Below are 6118 nucleotides of genomic sequence, written 5' to 3'. Positions count from 1 at the left end.
ATCTTCAGGGACCCAGCACTGTTCTGGACAGGAGAGATTCTATTTTCTTCCTGTAGTTTCTTATGAGCCGTGAAGAAACTCCTTAGGGTTCCAGACAGGATCTTTAAGACAGAGTTACCCAAAGGTGGACAAGGGCGTCCCTGGGGATGAGTGCATAAAGTCAGAACAGCCCCTTAGTGAAATGACTGGGAAGGAACCTCGAAGACTAGAAGACGCAGCTGAAAGTGACTTTCCAGGCCCTGACCTGGGCTTTAATGGCTGGGCATGGGCAGTGAGGAGGAGGTACAGTAGGTGGAGACTTTCAGATCTGTTCCAGGATGTTTTCCATTATTATTATTATTATTTTCCGATGGAGTTTTGCTCTTGTCGCCCAGGATGGAGTGCAGTGGCGGGATCTGGGCTCACTAAAACTTCTACCTCCTGGGTTCAAGTGATTCTCCTGCCTTAGCCTCCTGAGTAGCTGGGATGACAGGCACCCACCATCCTACCTGGCTAATTATTTATTTATTTATTTATTTTAGTAGAGATGGCATTTCACCATGTTGGCCAGGCTGGTCTCGAACTCCTGACTTCAGGTGATCCACCCTCCCCAGCCTCCCAATGTGCTGGGATTACAGATGTGAGCCACTGTGCCCAGCCCATTTTCTATTCTTAATAAAGGAGGAAGCAGAGTTTGAAAAACAGTGCACTGAGAGAGACCTGAAGATGAACACGTCAGCTCCCTGCCCTCATGGAGCCTCTACGGGTCAGGTTTTACAGTTATCCAAAATAACCAGCCTTGGGTATGCATGACGCTTCACCCCAGGAGATCTCATGCCTCTGCCCATGGGAGGACCTCAGTGGGGACAGAAGGGCCTTCTCCTTGCCACCTGCTCTCAGGACTGAATGCTCACTGCTGTCTTGGGGAGAAGGGACTGGGTGGTGCATTGGACCTCACTATCCCCCATCTGGATCTTTGTGGCTGGGCCCCTGGCATATGACTATGACACCTGGAGACAGCTGTGCTCATGCCCTTCAGACGGAGACTACCAGGAACCCCCTATAACTGAATCAGTTGGGTTTATGACTCTTCTCAGCAAAGAAGCATGCATGCCATGGGAGACCGTGGGGCCCCTCAGTCTCCAGAGGCTGAGGTGGGCAGATTGCTTGAGTTTAGTCAGGAGTTGGAGACCAGCCTGGGCAACATGGCAAGAACCCGACTCTACAAAAAAAAATACAAAAATGTAGCCAGGCATGGTGTCCACCTGCCTGTAGTCCCAGCTACTCAAGAGGCTGAGGCAAGAGGATTGCTTAAGCCCAGGAGGTTGAGGCTGCAGTGAGCCATGCGTGTTCCACTGCACTCCAGCCTGGGTGACAGAGTGAGGCCCTGTCTCAACAAACAAACAAAACAAAACCACCCATCCCCAAAATAGCATCCAGCCGTCCGTGTGCCTTTCTCTTTGATGGTTTATGATTGGACTTCCTTAATCGGCTACAAAGGGAAGCTTAAAGAAATGATGGAAATACCTAGCCACAAAGAATGCTTTAAAGTGGAGGAATCAGAGAGAAGGAGCATGCAAGAGGAATGGACGTTTGCTCCCTTCTTGCTGGATGGGCTGAAACCACAGATGGTGTCTCACATCGAATGGAGGGCGGGAACAAAGCTTGGAGATAAAGGAGATTGGAAAGGACTTAGAGGATTTGGGCTTTGCTGGGTGAATCTGCGAGGGGCAGGGAAGCAGGACCCACTCGGGGCGGGGGCAATGCTGTGACTGGGTATTGCAGTCAGTTGCATCTGTAGGGAGAGACTAAAGCAAGTATAAAGCTGCCATGGGTAGAGCAGCGGCCATCACCCATTTAGCGGGAAAGGGGGAGCTTTGGTCTTGCTGTGTCATGGTCTCCCCTGGCTGCATCTGAGGCTGGTATCCTGTGAGAGGTTTTATAGCCAACAGGAGAACACCAGGGCCAGCCTGTAAGCATCAGACCAGGTCCCAGAGTTCGGGGACTGCTCTTTTCTTTGTCAGAATATTGGTGGCTTTGCAGACATTTCTTAGGCTAAATATTATCTATTGGATCACAACCAAAACAGTAGCTTTTCCCAAGTCCCAGCAGCGGGTCCCTCATCCTCCAGCTACGTCTGGACCCGAGTTTGTATTTCAGCCCATCCCGTCCTCAGCACAGAGAGGACCTCACATAGACCAGCTGCATGTGTCCACGGCGCACAGCCCATTCCGTCCTCAGCACAGAGAGGACCTCACATAGACCAGCTGCATGTGTCCACAGCACATAGCCCATCCCGTCCTCAGCACAGAGAGGACCTCACATGGACCAGCTGCATGTGTCCACGGCACACAGCCCATCCCATCCTTACACAGAGAGGACCTCACATAGACCAGCTGCATGTGGACACAGCACACACTGATGTCCCGAAACTGGAAACAGCCGTGTCTATCACAGAAGCCCAAGGTCACACAACTGGGACCCATCTGTCCTGGGCAGACAGCCGAGTGCTCCTATCAAGCCCGCGGGAAGGTCAGGGGCGGTGAATCTATTAACAGCATAAACAGCAGATTAAACAGCATAAACACTCACGGGCATAAAACAGCAAGCATGCATTTTGCACTGGGGTCTGCCTGGCATCTAAGGGGACTGTCTCTCCAGTCACCTCTGCTGACATCCCAGGCTTCAGGGCAGTGGCCCGGCTGGAGGCAGGGGTGGGAAGTTCCCCAAAGGACGAGTGTAAAGCCACAGTACTCTGCCATCCTGCCTCATTCATGACTTCAGCAAGCCCAGCTTCCATGATGTAGGAAGCACGCTCCCGTGGAGGTGTGTGAGATGGGAGAAGGTTCTGTCACAGCAGGTCAGCAGCTCCACGCCTACGCTTTTCCTCCATCTCATGCCCCTGGAGCTCACAGCAACAGATGCCACAGCAGCAGAGAGGGCTCACACACACCAAAGGCCCGGATCCGGAAATGGATTCCAGACATGCCCTGAAGGCTCAGGATTTATTAATCCACAAATAGACTCAGCATTCACGTCCTGAAGGATGTTTGTAGAAATCTCTGAGTTACGTTTTGAATTGATAGACATTTCCCCCTGCCACTCTGCAGAGCTGTGGTGTGGAGCTCATCGACCAGTGCTTCTGGCTGCTGCCCGATTCTTACCTCAGTTCTGATTCTGTATTCTTTCCTTTCTTTCAACCTCCCTCAGTCCTCCAATTCCTAAAAGTCGGCCGTTTTCACAGTACTTGGAAAGGCAGCTGGTGCAACCTGAGAGCTTCGTAAAAGAAGGAGATCCAGAAGGCAAGTCCCCTCCAGTGAGACGGGGTGTGGGGCCTGGAGGGGAAGGCCGAGCTCCGTAAATCGGCCCCCCTTTCCTTTCCAGCATAGGGAAGGGTTTTGGAAGAACAGCCAAGGGCTTGTTGGGGAGGCCTTGGAGGAGCCCAAGCCTCAGCAGTGGCCTCCAGGGAGGTCCTGATACCCGTGAAAGGTCTCATTCTGTTCATGCCTCTCAGTGCCCAGAGGATGGGTCAACCCATGAACTGGTTGGGCAGAACAACAGCTTGTCTGTTTTTTCATGTGACATTCTGCCATACCAAGCATGGGATCTTCACATTCCTTCTGAGCCCTTTCCTGAGTCAGCTCTCAGCTAAATGCTGCTGACACCAAGTAGGTTTTTTGAAACACCAAGAAAGAATTTTACTTGCAAACTCAAGTTGGCTTGCTCTCTTTAACACAGGCTGTGATAACAGCAAAAACCGCAGTGACTTTTGCACCAACCTAATACTTGGCTCACCTCCTAAATTTGGTTCTCTTTTCCATATTACCTGGGATGGCCAACTCTGCTGCCTTCCCCAGGACTGAGGGATTTCCTGGCATATGAGATTTTAGTGGCCAATCTGGATAGTCCCAGGCCAATTGGGATAGTCAGTCACCCTAATACCAGTTACCCCTATTTGCCTTTCTACTTGAATATCAGTCATCATGTCAGGAAAAAAAAAAAAAAAGACAATACTTCCTGGTTAAAAAAAATCAGAAGCTGGGGCAGGAGAATTGCCTGAACCCGGGAGGCGGAGGTTGCGGTGAGCCGAGATCGCGCCATTGCACTCCAGCCTGGGTAACAAAAGCGAAACTCTGTCTCAAAAAAAAAAAAAAAATCAGAAAGACACTACAAGTTTACTGAAGTTAGCTGCTACACCACCACACCAACTCCCCAACTGCCATCAATCCTGCAAAATCTCAATCTGACTAATATCCCCCTTGCTAATGATGACTAGCAAAGTGAATATAATAGTTAACTTCAGGCTGCAGCAATGCCAGGAGGGACCCTGTTCTAAAGTCAAAGCTCTCATCCAGATTTTCAGTTAACATCTCTCAGGGAGGAAATCTTCCAGGGAAAAATACCGTGGAAAAATCCACTACTTTGACCGCGCAGATACATTCATTATGGCACAACCATAATTACAACATTGCCCGTCAGGGTTTCCATTATAAATGGGGTCTGAATCCTGGTGGAACACAATTCTTTCCAGCTGGAGTGAACCATGGACAGGTTTTCAAATCCATTGGGGATTTTTCTGATTTGTTCACAAATCAGCAAGGCTGGGGTTGGGAGAAGGGAAAGAGGGGGAAGATGACATTGGGAATGGAATAAACAACATGGATTTTTGTTCTTAGTGTGTCCTTTAAACCAAAATAAGAGAACACAAACAAACAAACAAACAAAAAAACACAACCAAGACCAATTAAGGATGTCACTCAGACCCTAAAGGGTTGGACTCAAAGTGATATTTTGTCTTTACGTTACTTTAAAAGGTAGAGCATTGAGAAAAAAGAAGGGAGATTTGCTCTTTCTTCTTCTTTTTTCCTTATCCCTAAAGTTTGGCTAATTCTGAAGAAATGAACTTTTTGGCTCACTGTGCCTTTGAGGGCAAAGCAAAGAATTGAGAAAAGTGAAGTGGATGTGAGACCTGGGTTCTCTTCCAGGATCTTTTTCCAGCTAATTCTGTGTCAAAAGATAAATGACCTAATGTTTCTGAGACTCAGTTTTCTGTAAAGCATGGATATTGTTCGTTGGTCTGGCCAGGTCATGGAATTCCCATGCATATCCACAAAGGCAGTGGATGTGAGCTGTCTCGCCCATGTGGTAGGAGCCTCCTTTTGGCTTTTGTGGTTTCTCAAGCTGTCTCCCAGGTCCCTCCTGAGAGGATGGAGTGATCCCGGGTAGTCAGGGCTTCACTGTTGACTGGGGCCAGGGAAGAAGGGCGGCACCTGTAGCCCCATCCAACCTCCCCAGTACTGCCTCACCTGGTTCACCCCAAAGGCAAAACACACACTGCATCTTGAGGGGGGTTGAGCTTGCATTTGCCGATAGTTTTGCAGTAATTATGCCAAAGCCATCAAATCATCTCTAGAGATCTTGCTTTCCTCTGGTGACCTTGGAGACTTCACAAGGGCAGAAACCTCATCCATGGAATTCCGGGGGATCAAGGCACAGGTGCTTCTCAGGCTTTAAATGTTCACAGGGTAATCACTGTTAGACCAATGATGAAACGGTGCTTACGAAACAACCAACATGGCTCCTTTCCAAACAGAAAACTGTGAGATCCCTGTCTTCCCCTCTTACTCCCAGAACTTCTAAGAACAGGGAAGAAAAAGGGATCAATCTTAGTTGCTAGGTTTGTTTGTTTGGTTGGTTGTTTTTGTAGATGGAGTCTCACTCTGTCACCCAGGCTGGAGTGCTGTGCCATGATCTTGGCTCACTGCAACCTCCGCCTCCTGGGTTCAAGTGGTTCTCCTGCCTCAGCCTCCTAAGTATCTGAGACTACAGCGCCTGCCACCATGACCAGCTAATTTTTGTATTTTTAGTAGAAACAGGGTTTCACCATGTTGGCCGGGCTGGTCTCAAACTCCTGACCTCAAGTGATCTGCCTGCCTCGGCCTTCCAAAGTGCTGGGATTACAGGCATGAGCCACCATGAGTGGCCACCTAAATAACAGCCATTGCAGAATGAATGATAAAGCTCTAGTTAGATTATCACACCCAACCTCCCATTCTCAAATGTCTCAGGAATTTTGAGGTCAATACAGACATACACACACACACACACACACACACACACACACACACACACACACACA

Source organism: Sapajus apella, unplaced genomic scaffold, assembly GCF_009761245.1.
Source record: "Sapajus apella isolate SASKATOON/1434 unplaced genomic scaffold, GSC_monkey_1.0 scaffold116, whole genome shotgun sequence".
NCBI classification, from domain to species: Eukaryota; Metazoa; Chordata; class Mammalia; order Primates; family Cebidae; genus Sapajus; species Sapajus apella.
Note: the sequence above shows the minus strand (reverse complement) of the source record.